This window comes from Macrotis lagotis, chromosome 2, assembly GCF_037893015.1.
Source record: "Macrotis lagotis isolate mMagLag1 chromosome 2, bilby.v1.9.chrom.fasta, whole genome shotgun sequence".
NCBI classification, from domain to species: domain Eukaryota; kingdom Metazoa; phylum Chordata; class Mammalia; order Peramelemorphia; family Peramelidae; genus Macrotis; species Macrotis lagotis.
This window is the reverse complement of record NC_133659.1, coordinates 151630126-151650795: the sequence shown is the minus strand read 5'-3', so window position 1 is coordinate 151650795 and position 20670 is coordinate 151630126. Positions and strand designations below refer to the sequence as shown.

At 39.3% G+C, this 20670-nt stretch overlaps 1 protein-coding gene across 2 annotated transcripts in view; it reads right to left on the bottom strand.

Moving 5' to 3' along the window:
* SIPA1L2 (signal induced proliferation associated 1 like 2) overlaps positions 1-12130 on the bottom strand; it is a 253060-nt gene extending 240930 nt beyond the window's left edge. Inside the window, exon 1 of one of the 2 annotated variants that reach the window (XM_074223003.1) lies at positions 11777-12130. The gene's annotated coding sequence lies outside the window, so the exon portion shown is untranslated. Of the gene's footprint in view, positions 1-10995; positions 11082-11776 lie in introns of those variants that run through there. The other variant, XM_074223001.1, reaches the window with a different exon arrangement.
* Positions 12131-20670: the final 8540 nt, after the last annotated feature.

Genomic DNA, 20670 nt, shown 5'->3' with positions numbered 1-20670 from the left:
ATCTATTACTATCTCTCTTCTCCTTGACCAAGTTTTAGAAGAGTCACAAAGATCATTCTTCAAAAACAACAAAAATTAGATACATAGAGAGAAAACAAGACAAAGAGAAACAGAGAGAATTATGATTATAAATTTAAACATAATGCAGGAGCAATCACATATTCTGAAAGCTAACATTAGCCCTGAATTCAAATCCAAGCTCAAGACACCTCCCAGCTGTAAGTCCAGGCAAGTCACTTAAACTTCTCTGTGCCTCAGTTTTCTTTATCTTTAAAATGGGAATAGTAATGGTACTTACCTCCAAGGGTTGTAATGAGGATAAAATGGAATGCTTTATAAAGTGTTTGAGAAGCTTACTGATAAATATGTGTATGTACTAAGTCTATATTGACACATACATATAGATATATATGTAATATATATATATATATACTAGCTATCTATTATTTTATTAGTAGTAGTGTCCTGTATGACTGTAGTATATAAATATAAAAGTAAAGCAATGACCTCAGGAAATAGTACTTTCCATGCTCCCTTATTATCACATCATAATTATCACCATCTGTTTATTATAAAACAAATCTATATTTATGCCAAATATTAGGCCACCTCAAATGTACAAGGGTAGCTACAAAGAGCTGTATTCAGCGTGCTTTACAATCCTTATTTCAAAAGTGAGCAACCCAATTTCTGCCAAAACATTATCAAGTGTTTTTATTTTGTTTTGTTTTTTAATTCTTTTAGGCAGAAAACTTAATTGTTCACAGGCTCTGCAAAAAAAGACTCAGATACACTGGCTTTACCAGAATCTTTATTTATAACACAAGGTCAGGATTTGAAAGGAGCTGGCAACCATCCATTTCTGCCTAGACTGCCCTCAACAAAGTCACATCCAAAGACTGGTCAGACTCTGAAAGCTGAGATATGGCCCAAAACCACAGCCTCCTGGAAGATCCCTGGCTAGTCCCTTGGACTCCCTAGCACAGTAGTGTCTCACATATCTCACACCCTTGTGAGAAGCAGCCTTGAGTTCCTAAAGAACTCTCTGGGTGAGAATTTCCCATGCCAGCAAGTTCAAGACTGTGACTTTAATAAGATCTGTCTTCAGATGGAGGAGGTCTGCTATACCAGAGACTAGTCCTGGAGGCTCCCCTCTCTTTCCAGGACCTGCTCCAGAAACATACTCTGTTAGAGTTCCCAGCATTCTTCCTCGCAAGATTTTAATCTATCCCCCCCCAAAAAAATAAAAATTCCTCAAGATTCAAGTGTCAGTGCTACAGGAGGAGGCTGGCATGAGTTAAAGAGGTAGAGATCCTCCTCCCATTCAACATAATAGTGATTTGGAGAATTAACTAATGAGCAGTGATCAAGAAACTTTTTTCCAAGGTTGTCCAAGACTCTAAACACATGTTTACTATTCAAGACAAGTTGAATACCTGATTTTTCCTTCCCACCTATCTTCCATTCAGTCTACCTAATATGGAATGCAAGATTTTAACATCACTTCTGTTTTGTTATTGTTCAGAGGTGTCTGATTCTTTGTAACCCAACTGGGGATTTTCTTGACAAAGACAGTGTAAAGGTCTGCCATTTCCTTCTCTAATTCATTTTACAGATGAGGAAACTGAGGCAAACAGGGTGAAGTGACTTGCCCAGGGTCACAAGCTAATAAGTGTCCTAGGCCAGATTTGAATTCAGGAAGAGGAGTCTTTCAGACCCCAGATCTGAAGTTCTGTCCACTCTTCCACTAAGGACCTAACTGTCCTTTCTAATATCATAGGATCCTAAATGTAGAGCTGGAAGACACATCAGCAGTCAACTAGTCCAACTTCCTTAATTCATATAAAAGGCAAACTAAGGCCCAGGGAGTTAAGGGACTTGAAAAAGGTCACCCAAGCTGGGTCAGGGTCCTATTCTTTCTAATCACTATTTCACTGATGTTGCATACTCCCTTGATCACTACCTACAATCACAATCTCTTCATAAATTTTTTATTGTGTGAGACTTCACATCATCACTTCCTGGGATTCTCCTAATATTTAGGGACTTGGGAGAGAGATGGAGGGGGAGGGGAAGAGAATTCACCAGGCAGTTCAGAACTTACAGTGCCCACTTATATTTTCTCATTCTAGCAGTAGGGCCAAACTTAATTCCAGTCATACACACCCTGAATATCTTTTAGACCATTTATCATCATTGGTAACATGTTACTACTTACTTTCTGTTACTATAATACCTAATTATATAATATCCTGGCTCCTGGCTTGGATAGTTCTTTACCAGGGGCCTCAATACCAGTTTAAAATCAGATAACAATAATTTGGAAGACTTTCTCACAATACATTTGCAAATTCTATACTAATGCTGAATGAGTATATTTTCAGATAACTGAGGAAAGACATAAAATAACCAATTGTGGTGGGGAAAAAAAGTGGTATAAATGGCTAATTCATAATAAAAATGCAAACAGTGAAAAGAAATTAGTTATTCGATCCATATCAAGGGACTTAGAGGAGCAGCACTCTATGATCTAGAGTAAATCTGCATAAAATTGTTGGTTCTCCCTTCATATCAAACAAGATATCTGAAATATTATGAAATTGAAGATAAAATTGTTGATATTATACAATACTATACTTATATTTGATACATTTCTGAGTAACTAAACTTTTTCTGTGCTGGGTGCTTTCCTTTGCCTGTTGGCTAGTCTTCCCAAAACTCCTCCAAAATTTCCATGTAATTTCTTTCGCCAACCCTCTCAGTTTCCCTAAGACTCAGGGAAAGTCTCAATGTGGAAGCGATAACTGTATAAAAAGGAACAACAATATAAAGTCCTCCAGTGAGTCTCAAACTTCCTAAGAAATACCTGTTGTATGTACTTCATACATAAATATATTACTGATCCACACATCTGGAATGGTTTTTCTAATAACAGTGGTAGATTTAAGATGATATAGCCCATATATCACATCTGATCCTCACAGCAGACCAATGGCTTATATATTTGTAAGATTGTTCACCTAGGTCAGAGACCCAAGTGTGATATGCTACCTAATTAAAACACCTGGCAAAGCATTCAGGGGCAGCTCCTCAGGAACACCTGCTGATTCATGAATCTTTCTGAGAGGAAATGGAAGAAAGCCAGAGGAGAGAAAGTAGAGAGAGGGAAGACAGGTGAAGTGTTTGCTTTTGGAGGACCCGAATGAGAGAGCAGTCTTATGTCAATACAGAGAGAGATATTAGAAAAAGTTACTCCGCTTTAATTAACTATTTAAAGCATTCATATCAAAATACTCTACTGCATACTTTTTTTTTCTATTATTGTTGAATGCTTGTAAAAAACCTCACAAGTTTCATCCTAAGTCAGACTTTATCAGTATTTCATTTGTTAGTATATTACTATATTACTATTTTTACTAAATTACTGCATTAAAGTACTAATGGGCTGGCTACATTGATTTGGGGAGAAATGAGAGAAAAAGGCTCCAATGTAAAGGGGACTGAAGTCTTCTAGCACCTAATAATAAAAAGAAATAGTGGGAGAAGGGGAAGGAAGGAAGAGGGAATAATGAGACTAAGAACTCCTTGCTGAAAGTGTACCCCCATGAAGTATGCCTGAAGACAAAGCAACTAAATAAATCAGTCAAAAAACTCTAAGCTGTTTTCTAAGAGCACAAATATAAATTCTGTCTTCTCTTATAATCTCTGTTCTCAGTGGCAAAGTGGCACACTGGGAATAATGGAGAAGCAGGTTCTGTGCAAGGGGGACTTTCTGAAAATGAATCAAAACAGTCTCACTCAGAGATCCTTACTAACCAATTAGAATTTCAACTTGAAAAATCCAGACATCCTTAAGCAACATCAAGTCAGTTCTGGAAAATTTCATAGGGTTCAGTGTGGTCAGGTGAATACTTTCTTCTTAAAGATCCACTGATCCTCAGGAGTGTGGAGATGAGGTTCTCCTGATAACTCCCCAAAGCAAAAACAGAATAAGTAGCATTCAACTTAAAACTGCTCTTAATGCTTCCAAAGCAACTAGATCCAACAATATTCAAAACAAACTACCCACACACTAATATGAGGAGGAGGGCAGGAAGAAAGAAAGCAGTCACAGGTATTGTTTCATATATTTGCTCAAAAATTGTGAGCTTTTTGCATGAGACAATTTAAATTTTATGACATAATTGCATTGTCAAGGCATTCATGATATTTCCTCTAAAAATATTTTAAAAACAGTAAACTCTCCCAAGTCTTGCCAAGTCCATACCAGTATCAACAAGAAGTGTGAACAAGGTACTAACAAGGCCTAAACTTGCAGAAATCAAAGGCATTTTAATTAGGTGTGAGAGACATTCTGTTTCAATAGGTTGAAGGCCTTGGTCACACTCTATTTATAATTGAGAATTTTAGTTTCTATCTGAAGAGAGTAATATCAGAAAGGAAAAATATAAAGTAGAGATGACCTGTAGCAGAGAAAAAAAAGATATCAAGAAGGGCCACTGGTCCCTATGGGAACCTCAAAGCAAAAGCTTTGGATGGAAGCCTCTGATTATACTTCCTCTTCAATGACTAGGGAGGACAGTCCTAAAAAATAGTCTGCTCTTTCTCCAATTTCCATTGCCTTTTAAGATACTATTACATAATCTGTTCATTTTTTTACCCCAACATTTCTGGTAAAATGAATTTTGCCTCAGAGATTGGGGGTTAGTTAGAAATAAAAATAAACTTTTTATTAATACAGAGCAGCAAATTTTCCTAACAGAACTATGAACAATGGTTAGGGTAATTCTATTTTTTTCATTTAATATAAACTCCCTCAACCAGTAGAGGAAGAAGCATGCTACCCCTAGGTTTAAAAATTAGCTAATTTTTTAAAAAGGTCTGGCTTCTCCAGAGTCAAAAGGGGAGGATAAGGAACACACACACACACACACACACACACACACACAAAGATGAACACACCTTAAAGGATGAGAGGCGTTCTATAAAGGTACAGTGAGGAGGAAGCCATGAAGCAAAGAGATGAGAGAGGTGCAGTATTTTGAACAGGGAAAGCCAGTTTGACACTAGAGGAAAAAGCATGTCCAACAAGGCTTGGAGATAAGGCTGCTAGAGGCTTTAAAACCTAATTTGGGGAGTTTCTCTTTTATCCTAGAGGACTTATAGGAAATCACTGGTGTTGATTGAGTTGTGAAGAGACTAGAGATCAAATTAGTTTATTACAATAATGTGTATGCCACTCAAAGGTCAGGAAAAAAATAACTGAACCTCAAATCTGTCTTCTTTCAATGCAATTTCAACTTTATAACACAAAGCTAAAGAGCAGACCTGTTTAAGCAATAGTGCATTGCATTCTTGCTAGGTATTATACATATTAATTTCAGGACTCCATTTTAAAAAATCCATAAATATTTCAACAAAGCCTATATTCAGCCCCATTCAACTGACAGCCTCAGTCTGTCTTCTCTTCTACCACTCTGCTTCCACAGGGCAGTCTGTGGAAACAACTTATCTAGGGATTTACTTGAGCTTAATGTGAAATCTCATATTCAGTCGATCCACCACGAAGGAATTCCAGAAGTGGGTCAAATTTGACTCCTTCAGACTTCAACCTTTTTTCTGTGATCACAAGTCTATAAATCAAGTTAGGAAAGGGATCAGATGAATTTCTCTCTGAACTTCTGGCATTTCATTTTTACTAGTTATCCCTCCTTAAAATGAGGTTCTGGCTGAATCTTATTTTAACTCAAAACCACAGTATCTGAGTAAGAAATAGGAGAAGAGGAAAATACAATGGCTGTAATTCTCATGAATTACTAAATGAAATTATCATTCTAAATCGAAGTCTGGTGCCTACTCTCAGGTGGTAATTTTCTCCTTATCTTTTATTAAGACAAGTAGGGGGCAGCAGATAGACCACTGATCTTGGAACCAGGAGGACCAGAGTTCTTTGATACTCAGATCTTTGATACTAGCTGTGTGACCTTGGACAAGTCACTTATCCCCCACAGCCTGATTACCTCACAGCCAGGGCCCTCTCCAGGAGTTCTGATTCATATCTGGCCACTAGACCCAGATGGTTCTGGAGGAAGAACTGAGGTTGGTGACTTAGCATAGTGTCCCTTCCCTCAAATCCAATTCATATGCTTGCCCTGGTATCACCTCCCTGATGTCAGTCTTCTTCTGGAATGAAGGACAAAAAACATCATCTTATATATATATTGCTTGTTCATACATGTTTGTATCTTGTCTTCCCCCATCAGATTATAAACTCCTTGAGATCATGGAATATCTTTGACTTTCTTTGTATCCCCAGTGTCTGGTACATATTGGGCTCTTAATATAATTTACTTGGTATTTGCCAAGTATTTTACATATATTATAAGACATAAGTAAGAATACTGTTTTCTTCGCTGAGGAGCTAGATTCTTTTTTAAAGTTTTATCTGGACTCCTAATAAGTAACTAGAAAACATAACACAAATATTCAATGGCAAAAAGAAAGAAAAGAAAAATGTAGCCAAGTCCAAAGTTCTGAAGTATCTCTTGGCATTCAAGGAAATAAAGTTCCTGAGCACAATGACCAGCATTCAAGAATCGTGAGGGAGTTTGTATACACTTAGACTCACCATGTTTTCCCAAAACACGTAATAAAGACAACCCTCTTTCAACTACTCTTGCTTACTGAATCAACCAGAGGCCTTTGAAGCCAGTTCTGATTACCAAACAGCGCCAGTCCCCCTTCTAGTAGGGCTCACTAGGATCTCCTCTGCTTTCAAGAACAGACAGATTTCCTCTGTGAGTCACTAGCTTCACTTCCCTTACCCTGAGGCTCAGGTGCGATGAGCTCAAGGACAGGTGTTGACAAAATTCTGATTCAATAAGAAGCAGGTCTCCCCAACAGCTCCCATGTACTATTTTTAGTTTCTTAGGAATTTCCAAAAGAGCTACAGCATGACATCCACTGCTCTGGACACTAGGGATGACCTTTGTTCCAAATGACCTGCCATTCTCTGGAAACTTCTAGTCCCTTATACTGCCCTCACTTCAGTTCAGCTGTGATTTCCCAGTCCAAAACTAGCATCTCCCTATCAGTGAAGTCATCAATGGGGAACCAATCTCAAAAGCCTTTAATTGGAACTGCACTCCCTTCCCTCACCCATTCCTCAAAAAACTCAGATCTTGAGGTCCCAGGAAACTGTTTCAGATGTGAAAAGACAAGTGGATTTCTGAAGACAACCAGTCCTGCTTTTTGAAGATCCAGTGCACCCAAGGTCCACTGCTCTAGATGTATCCTTCTCAAAGAACCCTGTGTTTCTTCCTTCCTCCATTCTCCTATCCCTGAAATGTTTTACTTCAGGACCTTGCATGCAAATGCTTAATAATTATGTTGGTTTGTTTGGTTGGGGTTTTTTTTAAACTAATCTTCCTCTTGTTAAAGTGAAAAACCACTATAACAAAAGTCTAACTTTCATAAATACTTTCAAGGACTGAGATAATTACTGCAATGACCACTATGAGCTGAGTCATAATTTGGACTAGCTCCTGCTAAAATCTTGCCTTCTTCAAGAAGGCTTTCCGTATCGCTCTTAATTCTGGCACCTAACCTCCATTAGTTGCTTCCTCATCTGGTATATAGCTTGTTTGTACATAGAGTAGTTTGTACCTTTTTTCTCCAAAGTGGTTTAAATGATGTCTCTTCCATCAAATTGTAAACTCTTTGAGGGCAGGGATTGTCGTCTTTCTTTGAATCTCCAGGGCCTTAGTATAATGTCTGAGAAATTTAATAAATGCTTACATTATATATACAGTCTATAAAACTAAAGCTGAAAATTGAAAATTAGATTCTTTTAAAAAACTGTCAAGACCCTTAGAAATTAAGTCCAATTCAATCATTTGCAGATGAGGAAACAGCACAAAAAAAGTAAAGTAATTTTCCCAACATCACACAACTGATAAGCAATTGAGGTAGGACCAGAACCCATGTCTTCCTTACTCTTAAATCTCTAAAGAAGTCCTAGCACTATAATTTACATAACCTGCCTCCAGGCAAAATTCTATTCATATGCAATGATACTTCATAGCCCTAGTTTCTAGTCATTCAGAAATATGGTGCAGCTGACAGAGGACTGGCTACATAGTCAGATTTTTGTTGTTCAGTTGTGTCCAACTCCTTGTACCCCAAGTTGGCATTTGCTTATTAGCAAAGATGCTGGAGTAGTTTGCCATTTACTTCTCCAGTTCATTTTATAAATCAGGAACCTGAGGCAAACAGGGTGAAGTGACTTGCCCAGCATCACACAGCCAGTGAGTTTCTGGGGCCAGATTTGAACTCATGAAGATGAGTCTTCCAGACTCCAGGCCAAGGGCTTTATCTACTGTGCAACCTATGTCAAGCCCTAGGTTCAACTTCTTCCTCTAATAGCTGCATGACCTGGGTCATTAATCTCCTTGGGTCTCAGTTTCTTCATCTGAGGAGGCTGGATGAGATAGTCTTTCCAGTTCTAGTTCTCTGATCCTTTTAAGTCTCCTTCATGATATAAACTTCTAAGCTGCTGATAACCTTGTTTAATGCTTGCACTCATTATTATCCAAGTTAGGTTCACTTCACCTATAGGTGGTTTACAGGAACTGATAAAAATTGAGGCCTGCTTTGCTCCCTACTTCACACAGTTGCTACGCAGTTTTGTTTCAGTTACTGAAAGCATCTCTATACACAGAATCTCTGACCAAAATCAAAAAACTATTTGTTAAACTAGCCTTCACTCTAACAAGTATATATGTCTTTATGTTACATCTATGCATTTCAGTATCTGCTAAATCTACCTTTTAAGAACAAAATAAAGCTAAAAAAATTTCAGGAAAATAGTTTGGGCTTTGCTTTAGGTAAGTATTTTGATATAGTAAATAGAGGACAGACAGCCTATCAATGCCTAAGTGCCCATTTATGATTCACTGTATAATTCAAAAAGGGGATCAATTTTCAAAATAAAAGTCTAAAGAGAGACTAAAAGCAAAATACCTCCATCTCCAAAATTTATTATACCAAAGAACAGTATAAGCTATTATGCAAAAGTCAAGGAACAGCTTCCCATGAACAAAGCTATCCAACAGAGTCCACCCTTCTAATCCTTTCCAATAACCACACCAAGCAGTCAACACAAACTGATTTTTTCTAGAAAAAAAAATAAGAATGCTATTTATTACCACTATCTCCCAAAGAGAATCTACCTAAATAAAAACACTAAAAATTCTAAACATTTTAAACATCTTACTAAATATGGTGCCCAAGTTCCTTCTTAAGAACCATTTTAAAAGATAGAGATGCCTGAGATCACACTTTGACCTTTCAAAGACATTAACCTAGACAGTATAAATATGTCACATCAAGCAACACAGTCTTCTCATGATTCTTTCCCAACAAATTAGACGAATTGGGAAATGAACACTAGGCAGCAGTCACAGACAACTCTAAAACCACATCCGGCCAATGACTGATATAAGAAAGCCATCTAGTGTTAATGTTAAGAAATGAAAATTGCAAACAAAAGAGCAAAAAGGCAAAATTCGGGCAAATGTTATCAAACTTTGTAAAGCAAATCAACACTAATTAATAATTTTTATAAGTCTTTCCTACCCATAACAAACACTGAATTACAAGGTAATGTTCAAAGTTCAGTTTCACCAAAATGTGATCCCCCCCCCCCATATTTACTGGCCCGTTTGGGTTTTAAAATAATCCTATCTGGGGGGAGTCATCTTAGACAATATTAACTGACAGATGAATGTGAACAAATTTCAGCCAAAGAGGGATGATGGCAAATAATGTTCATTCAAGAAGCCTCCCAATCGTAGTTACAAGAACTGAAGTTAATTCCCTTTGGCAGGACTAGAAATTCGGGAATGAATGAATGTACAATGGCACTATTCCCCAAGATAGGTGGATTAAGATCCTACCTATCTTTTAAAATGTAATTAAGACAAGACGGGGATCAAAGGCAGCAGGAGGGGAGTGTCGTGGCACGGGAAGGGTGAGAACCCAAGAGAGAGGAAGGAAAGTGCGCACTTACCACACCAGAGCCTTATAGTCTTCTAGCCCTGGGCACCTACTTGTGCGAAGCAGACGGGGGAGGGGGCTGGGATGCCTGAAAGATACAAAGTATCCCCCTCTCTCGCCCAGCGCCGACGCCTTTGAAAGGAAACAATCCTTCAGCGAGTTAACCCAGGAGCCCGCAAGTGGGACGAGAAAGGTTAAAAAAAAAAAAAGCTGCTAATTTTTCTTTTTAAAGATGGCAAAGAGACTTCCTGTGAAGGAAAATAAATTCTCCCAGTTGATGTCACCCACAAAAGGACCATCTCTCTCTCTCTCTCTCTCTCTCTCTCTCTCTCTCTCTCTCTCTCTCTGTAACTTTAGGGAAAAATTAAAACTGCTGCTTCTTCTTTATTATAGATTTGCAAGAAAGCCTTCGGAACCGCTAAGGTGCAGCCAGCCACTCCGCGGGGGGGGGGGGGGGGGAGCGCGAGGGGGGAGGGGGCAATTGCAAACGCAGCTTGTCTTGCCGCCCGCAGGGGGTCTGCGCGCAGACATCCCTCCGGCAGACACAACACCAACTCACAGCGAGCTCCGCATTTGCACTCTCGGTCCCCCCCCGCCCCCTTCACAGTTGCGCCCTGACTCCCCAACTCCCCAGGACCCTCGGGCGCGGGTTTTTTTTTCCATCATCAACAAACCAATTTGCAAAAAGACCCACCCCACTTCTTCCAGCAACTCCCCATTCCCCCCTGCTACAATCCCGCCGGGGAGATCCCAGGGACGCGCTCCCCGTCCCCAGAAACCCTACGGAGACTTCTGCGGGGTCACAACAAGGCATTTGTTCCTCTTTCCCCCAGATCTTCTCCCCCTCCACTGCACAGATTCGCACTCAGGAAAAAAAAAAAAAGGATGCTTGGCTCCCCGAAGGCAAAAGCAGGGGCTTGCAGACGCGCTCCGACCTACCTGCTACAGCCCCGGGGCGAGACAAGGCTGCTGCCGCTGCCGCCGCCGCTGCCGCCGCTCCCGCCGCCTTTCTCCCGGGCTCCCCATCTCCTCCCAGACTCCGGCACCCCCCGGCACACACGCGCGCGCCCCCTCCCCGCAGACCCCGGGCGGGGGGAGGGGGTCGGCTGGCCCGAGGCAGCTCCGCTCCCGCGCCTCTCACAGCTGCCCCGCCGGGGTCCGGGCGGCCCGCGCAGCGCTCGCGGTCGGCGTCTCGTCTCCTCAGCCGTCCGGCGGCCCGGGAGGGGAAGCCGGGGAGCGGGCAGGGTGCGCGCACACAACTCCTCCTCCGCCTCCGCCTCTTCCAGCTGCCGCCGCTCCTCCTCCAGCCCCTGCTCGCGACGCCCGGTCCCGGCTCCCTCCCTTCCACACCTCCCTGCGCCTCCCTCCCAATTCCGCGCTCCCTCGCTCATTGGCCCCGGCTCTCTTCCTGCCCCAGCCCTGCCCGCTTCGGCCCCCCAACACCACCCTCGGACGCCGGGCTGGGAGGTGGCCGCCCCTAATACGCACCGCCACCCGCTCGCCCCCCCCCCCGCCTCAGTCTCGATTTTCCGACCCCACAGTTGGGGGCAACTGCGGTCTGGATGGAACGTTCCCCCCCAGACTTGAAGCTTTCACCGCCCCCACCCCCGGGGAGCTCTAAAAACAAAGCAACCTGGGGGCCAAGGTGAAGAGGGCGGCGCTTCCAGGAGCGTAAGAGCCAGAAAGGAGCTGTGGGTGGAAATTCTCAGGTGTGGGTTACCTACGGCTCTCCCACCGGACCCTGGAGAAGTCGCTGTTTCCTTCCCAAACCAGAGAACCAGGTTGCAGGTCGTTCTCGCACCCTTCCACCTCCTCTTATATTAACCATCCAAGGTCTGGCTTTGGGGGTACAAAGCGCCAGGTAGAATCTGCCAGCGGGGGGTGTCACCTGGGCTTGGCTAGCAGCTCCTCCGCCCTGACCGCATCCTCTCAGCTCCCCATCCCAGCTTCTTCCCCCCGCGCCCCTTGCTTGGACTTTGCCGCCTCTCTGGAACAACCCCCTAAAACTCCCGGCGAAACCTGCTGGGACTTCTTCGGATCCGTTGGCCCATCTGTCGCTGTGGACGCGAGTCCTTGCGGAAACTGCGAGCTATTGGCTTGATCCAAAAGCAAAACAAACAAAAAATAAATAAATAATAAGACCTCCCGCGCCAGCCAAAGCGTCCACGAAGCGCTTGGCCCGGAGTGACACGGGGTCCCCCGTGAGGCCAGGGATAACTTAGATTCGTCCCAATCCCTGACCACTTTGTGGAGGAGCTAATGCTATGCGCAAACCAATACAGCCTTCCTCTCCCAGGGTTCCGTCACTGCCTCGGCGAATTTGGGCGGTAGGGATCCTGTCCTTATTGGATTTAGGTAGCTAGAGAGGAATGCTTTCAAATACCAAATACTTTCTTCCTATCTTTCGTTCTCGCCTTTAATATAGTGAACCGGAATGTCATTTTAATGGTCATCTCCGTAGAGGAGGAAACAAGAGGAAATGAGTTTAAATTACATGCAGGCAACTTAGGTTAAGTATGAAGAATTATTGGACAAGATGAAATAGTATTAACATTAGTTCCTGAAAAGTTAGACAAACGTCTGATCTCAGAAGAATCTTTGCATAAGAGGTTAGCATCTCATCTCTACTGAGCTATATTTAGCACTTCAGAAGCCTGGGAATCAGGAGAGCTAGTTGGGACCCGAGGTAAATCATTTCTCCTCAGTTTTCCTCCACTGGAAGGATGGGGAATGTGATGTATGATTTCTAATATCCCTTTGAAGGACACATATCATTTTATGAGCTATAATTTAGGAATTCTACCTGGAAGCAGTGAGATAGACACCAACCTGCTTTGTTTGCTAACAAGTGGAGGATGGTTCTTTTTTGGCCCTTCAATTATGAAAACAAAGACTATCAAACTCTTCATGAAAGGCAACCTTGACTCTGTCTTCTTCACTATCATCATGACCCCCATGATTCCAGCACTGTATAAAGAAAACACATTAGATTCTTCTCTGGTTTCTCTCATACCCTTGCATATAGATCCATTGAATTGTAACTACAGACCTTTTATACATTTTTTTATTTTTAGAACAGGAATCATAAAATTTGTCCTAGGTTCAAACCAATTCTCATTAAAAATCCTTGCAAAAAAAAATTCAGAATCAATTCATTTTAAAGTGATAACCTTTAATCTAGAATCATAGCTGTATTTGAATCAGAAGATAGGGGTTCTAGTTCCTGACTCTTATTTATTTGTTGTCTCTTAGTTGTCTCATCTAAAAAAATGGGAATAAAGTAAAGCTCCTTAAGGGCAGGCTTTTACATCTGTATCCTTAACACAAGATAGCTTTTGAGTCAATCAGTAAATTAATAAATACTCATTATGTTCCTCACACAGTTAGACTGACAGTACAAAAAAAAAGTAAAAGACAATCCCTAGTCTCTAGGAGCTCATAGTTAATAAATGTTATTATTATTAACAATAATACCAATACTTATCCTACTTCTGACTTGTGAGGATCCTTTGAAATTATGTATGTAAAATACCCTATAAGTACTATATAAAAGTCAGCCATAATTATTACTTCCCCCTCCCCAGACCCTTCAAGATCTTCTAGATATCATCAAAATAGCCTTCTTAAAGCATTTTGAACATCCATTACCACAAAAATAAACCCAAAGACATTATTATTCATTGTTTCAGCTTCCTTTGAAGTCCTTCTATTTCCTAACAACCGGTTGGTTTCTTGTCACCCTAGAGCCCTAGGCTTCCCAAAGTTGTTAGATGGAAGGGCTGAGACCACAGACTCATGGCAATTACTGTTCAGGTGTCCTATCAGTTCATCATTTTGGCCCTGGAATACATCACATTGAAAAACTTTCCCTTTTTTTTTAAAGCTATGGCTGAAAATTGTTCTGAGGTTTAAAAGAAGGCAGTCAACTATGAAGTGTAAAATGATATTCACCTAAAAGTTAGAATTACCTGACATGCCTTTTCTTTGTCCTCTCTCACACTGACCTTCCCTCCAGCCAAAAGTCCCTTGATTCCTGCTCTCTAATTCTAACCTCCTGTCTCTCACAACAATGACCAGTCTTATTTCATTTATATATTGCAATCATAATCCTTAGAGACCAAACTCAAGGTATCCATTCTCTTCCCTATCATTTATCTGACTCTGTCAGCTTGATTTACCCCATGAGATAATGTATATAAAGTGCTTTCTCACTCCAGAGAGGTATATAAATATGAAGTATTTTGTTTGGGGATTCAAGCAGAAATTGAAATGTGTAAAAATTATGACTTAATACAAGTGAATTCCATATTACATATCTATTTCCTTTCCAAAGGCATAGAGAGATACACATAACCAATGCAAACTTGGGTCCAAAATTTAAATTGACTTGGAATTTAGAAATATTGCTAGGACCTTTCCTTCTTTAATGAATTCTGATTAGAGAGATGAAAAAATTGCAGTGACCTAGAAATCAAGAGATCTGTTTTCTCTTCATCTCTGCCACTGTCAGGCTATATGACCCCGAACAAAGAGTCAGTCGATAAACATTCATTAAGTGCCTGTTCTGTGCCAGACACTATGATAAGTGCTGGGATACAAAGAAAGGCAAAAGGCAGTCCCCAATCTCAAGGGGCTCGGAGCCTAATGCTCCATCAGACAACATATACACAATTATGTTCAAACAAGATACATGCAGGATAAATTAAAGATGATCAACAGAGAGAAAGCACTAGAATTAAGTTTCCTTTTCTCTCTAGGTTTCAATTTCCTCATCTGACAAATGAGAGGGTTAAATTAAATAATATTTAATGTTCTTCCAGTTCAACATCCTATGATCTCTTACAGCCCAAAATTCAATAGTTGTGATTTTTCTTATAAGCATATAACTATTTACAATAATTGACCCCAAACTGCTGCCAAAACTAAGTTCATGTTTAGATTCCTAAAAACCATGCTCCAAATTTCTCCTACCCATAACCACCTGCTGTCCCCCCCGCAAAGACTACTCAGCATCAACAAACATACATAGGCTAGTTACTGTGTGTAAAACAATATGAGAAGAATTAGCAACACAAAGAAATATAAGACAGAGGCCCTCCCTACTCTAGAGAAACAGTTGAGTTGGAGAGAGATGATGAAGACATATGGAGATAAATAACAGTATAAGGTAGCATGGGCTAACTGCCCAATAATTCAATAATGAGAACAATGACAGAAAGTTGGGACATTTAAAAAAGGTTGTCCTGAAGGAGTTAGGCCTTTAAGGAAGGATAGGACTTAAATAAACAGAGACAGCTTTCTAGGGTAGGGAATGAGGAGGAACCATATGAGCAAATGTCCCATAATGGGAAAAAATAGAACAGACCTGCTGAGGTCAAGGGTAAGTGCACAGATTTCTGTTCTGATACTAAGGTACCAGAAACTTCACTAGCTGGGGAATCAGAAGACCAGAGTTCTTCCAGGTTACCCACACTCAATGTGTAACATCAAAAACATTTCTTTACCTCTCTCTTTGTCAACAAGTGGACTAGTTAGAGCAGATAACCATTAAGGTATATTCCATTCCCAATAGTCAGTAAATCTGACTGATTAGCATCACTAGCACTATTCGTCTAGAATAGAAAGCCTTAAAAATAATAGCTTGCAATTCTTCAGAAATATCACTGTGCAAAATATTGCTAAACCCATTTTAAAGATGGAGAAACTGAGACAGAAAATTAGTTATTGGATCCAAAGAATATAGCACATCAGTAAGTCTGCTGGAACCAAAATGTAGGTTCCCAGCCAAGAAGGCATATTAAAGAACAAATTAAGAGAGTATCATAGTTATTAAACAGAGTACTAAAGGCCAACAACTTGCCAGTGGGAACTCAAGAAGAAGCTCATCAGATGAAGAACTCAAGTAATAATCACTCTCAGCTCAATTAAATCAGTATTTATTGAGTCTTAGAGTTACTCAGTCATAAAATGTTCACACTGGAAGGGATTTAGGAGGTCATTAAAAATAGTTTTATTATTGTCTTTTGCCTTTATACCATGGTTATTTCCCTTTTATCCTTCTCCCATTGAAGCTTTCCTTGAAACAAATAAACAAAACAAAACAACAACATTTAAGAAAGCCAATTGACACAGCCCTTGTGTCTTACATTTATCACATTCCACATCTATGGCCTCTATTTTTGTACTGAGAAAATTAAAGTATGTTTCTTAATCAGTAATTCTCTATAACTAAACTTTACATCATTATAATTCATCAGAGTTCAACTGCTTTTTTGTGTGGTTATTTTAGCTATATAGAAAATATTCTCTTGATTTTCTTTTCATCATTTTGTGTCTTTTTATACAACTCTTCCCAAGCTTTTTCTGAATCCCAAATGTAATTTCTTTCAGGTTAATCATATTCTATTACATTCATACACCCTAATTTGTTTAACCATATCCTACTTTTTTTTAACCATATCCACTTTTTTCTTTGGTTTTTCTACCACAAGTAACACTGCTATAAATATTTGGTCAATCGGTTATAAGCAAGCATAGGTATTCTGCTAGGCCCTGGGAATAAAAGGAAAGGAAAACACCAACAAAGTAGCCCTCTCTCAAGGGGCTTACAATTACACATATTCGACCTTTCTTTCTTACCTTCTTTCTCTTAGGTATAGCACCAGTATTTGGAGCCCTGGGTCCAAAGGTCAATAGTTGAATGACTTAACCATGTAATTCTAAATTTTTTTTTTCCTGAATGATTAAACCCAATTCAGGTCCAAGAGTTTATTAATATTCCTATCTTCCCATAATCCATATAAAAGGTCACTTAGTCCAATCTCTCCACCCCTTTTATTTACAAATGACAATTAAAAATTTAGTAACAGAAGCAATTCTGGAAAACAACTTCAATTCATGCTAAAAATTATTAAAATGTACATTGCCCTTTAACATCAGTCACTGATCACCAAGCACTGTATGATTATAATGAAATTATAATAATCAGTTGCCTCTCCCTTCTGGAGTGCTGGAGGGTAGAGCCCCATAAACTTTTCCCAAAGCCTTCCTTTATAAAGGGTTCAGAACTTTTCCAGTAACTGCATTTTCCCATCAGTGGCTCTGCTTGGTTTTGAAAACTTTTGTGCCTTCCCCAATGTGGCACTCCCCATGATTCTCCCAGTCTTTTCATTTTCCTTAGAGTTTTGTCTTCCCCCATTAGATTATAAGCTTCTTAAGGTTTTTTGTTTGTGGTTTGTTTTTTTTTTTTGGTTTTCTAATTTGTATAGTATAGTGCCTGGTACATAGGAGATGCTTAATAAATGTTTATTGAATTGAATAATAAAACATGTCTTCTAAGAAGAGATGAGAAAATATACTTTAAAGAGGTGGGGGGGTTGTGATTATAGAAGATTAAATTTTTACTGTTGAACTCAGTTTACGAATGGATTAGTTTTCTTTTCTTTTTTCTTTTTTTTAATGAATCAAAACATTTTCCCCTAATTAAATTTATCCTTTTGCAATCTTTTGAGTTCCATATTTGGATTAGTTTTCTTGAATTTATATTTTTCTTTATATAAAAGAAGAAAGGGATTGCTTTTCAAGGTAAGACTATGTAGGGAAAGCGGAAGGAATATAGGACCATATATATATATACAGAAATGGAAGTCTAAACCAAAAGAGAAAAATAATGATCTTTAAAAATTAATTTAATGTCACAGGATTAAAAACCTGAATCTCCAGACTCTCAATTGAGTGTTTGTCACACCAGAGTATATTGCCTACTATATATTAAACCTACTAGGAGATGGAGTTGGTAGAGGTATGTGTGTGTGTGTGTGTCTTGGGGGGGAAGTTCACAGTTATTCATGAAATTATAGAAGGGGTAGCTAATGAGAGGTTAATGTGTTAAAGGAAATACAAAAAGAGTCTCTGCCCTGGATTATTTTAGTCTTTGAATTTGCACCACTAGGGTCTAGTAGAGCCTGCCACATAGTAGGCCCAAAATAAATACTTGTTGATTGATTGATTTCTAATTTACAAAGTGTGAAATTCTCTTTTTTGGAATTAGAGAACAGTTAGCTACTGACTGAGCAAAGACAAGCTAGACCTTTGGTGGCCTTTTCAAAAAAGCAACACTCTCTAGGAAGAACCATACAAAGGGAGTGGAACTGGAGAAAGAACTTGAGTTTGGGCTCAAGAGAGAACTAATTGTAGCATTCAAGAGTTTCACTGTGGGAAAGAGTAGACTCCAGGAGCTTGGCTGAGCATTACTCCCAGTAGGGTCCCTGGGCCTAGAGTGGAGATGAACCTCAAAAGGCACTAGAGACTTGAGTAACCATTTCCTATGTTATTTGCCTTATATCCCCAGGTTAGTCTATATTTGTGTCCACTCTTCCCTCCAACCTTATGTTGTTTCTAAGAGAGGATGTCTCAGTTTTATGGGGAAATATTTTGTAATTTTTTTTTATTTTTCTTATGCTCTTGGTAATGTGTTTGCCTTGAGCTAATTATGCCCACAAGATTAAAAATACAATGTTATCAATAACCAGGAACAGTTTTCCCATGCTCCTACCTGCAAACCTAGAAGTACTGAATTGGGGAAATAGCCAGGGTAAATGCTACAGAAGTATTTAAGGAGTTCCTATCTTCAGGAAAGGCAGTTTAGGTGACACAGTAGATAAGTTGTAGGGCTTGTAGTCAGCATGACTATTTTTGGTGAATTCAATTCTGGTCCCAGAAATTTACTGTGTGACCCTGGGCAAGTCACTTAACTTTTTTTGCTTCAATCCCTCATCTATAAAAATGAGCTGAAAAAGGAAACGGCAAACCACTCTAGTATCTTTGTCAGGAAAACTCAAAATGGGGTCACAAAAAGTTGGACAGGACTGAAAGAAAATAAAAAGGAAAGCAAAACACACTGACTGACCTACATTTTAGAAATCTTGTTGGAGAAACTGAATTTGCACACAGACTATGAAGAAGGAAAGAGCATCTGATTTTGAGACAAAAGGTGAATTCTATGGCCTCAGCAAATAATTTCACTTCTCCACCTCAGTTTCCTTATCTGAAAAGAGACTGGTTTCTATACTTTTTCTATATTTTCCTAAATTCTATGAAATCACTCCATAAAGACAATAGATAAAAATGCTGATTTTAACTATCTATGGAAAGGCCCTGTTATAAGCAAAGGTCAAGTAAGGGAAAGATCCATGCTAGTGGAAATTTTAAAATAATATGGATATAAAATAAGTATTCCTCATTGGAGGTAATGGAGTAGCATCTCTAATAATAGTTTATAATGAGCAATAATAAGAGAATAAACATTCTGAATTATTTTGTTATTTTAACCTTCTTACAAAATAAGAAATCCAACATTCCTATAATATCTTCTCTATACCTCTGAGTCTCTGCAGTTAAAAGCTGATTATTTCTCCTCTGATGATTCAATCTTCCCTGCTGCAGCTGTTCACATCCTTTCTGCTTATGCTTCTCAGGTCTCTCTCTGTTTCTCTAATCCATAAGGTAAAGGAAAGGCTCTAGACACTTCTTACATAAACTCTCAAAATGCTTTTTTTTTGCCCCTAAATCCCAGGAGTAGAGAGAATTCAGAAGTAATTTCCACTTTTGTTCTTCTGCTCGGCCACACTTGGGGGATATTTCAGACATCCTGTCTGACGGCAGTCACCTTACCTACCTAAAGTGCGTTAGCAGTGAGTGACGTCCACTGACAACATCATGCCAGATCTTGGACGTACATTGGTGTCGCAGCTTTTTTTAGAAAATGCAAAAGAGGTGTGTGATGGAGCCCCCATCTGCTAGCAGACACAGACAATGCCAGCGTGCTGCTCTGGTTATTACAAGAGACACGACAAAGAAGAGCTCCTCTGTTTTCTCCATTGAAAAGAAATCGGTACCCAACTGCAGTGTTCCTCCATCAACCTACAGTTGCCGCTAGTCACCACTAGGTGTCCTCTATCAGTTGCTCAACGCCTTAAGCAAAAAAGCAATGAGTGGTCCTAGGTAAATTAATTAAAGCAATGAAGGTGATGGAGGAGAGAAACATAAATTATGTAATTAGACCGCTTACATGATTTTTCCATATTTTTCTTTACATATAATTTGACTAAGTAGCTTTGTTCCTAACCTGAAACTCTTCCATTAAAAAAAAATCTCTTCAAATCAGTTAAAAACAAAGTATCTTTAGGTCAGTTATATTTACTGGGCATCTCTAATATACAAGATAAAATAGTGAGCATTTATGATGTAATCCCCTACCTTCTAGCTCCTTCTGAAAGTGCAGAGGGAAAATTTAGGACTTAAAATTAAGTTAGGGAAAGTGAAAAGAAACTGAATGAATGAATGAATGATAACGCTTGTACTAAAGAAAGAAGAATTAAAGTAAAAGAAACAGAATAAGATAAATCAAGGTAAATCAATGATGAAATAATATTTTATATTTTTTATTTATTAAATTTTTTAATTTAAATTTATTTTTTATTTTTTTAATCTTTAAAACTTAATTTTTAAAATTTAATTTATTTATTAAAATGCATTATATTTTGTTAGCCAATTCATCCATTATTAAGTGCCAGGGATGTAATGAATAAAAATACAGTCTGCCTTCAAGGAGTT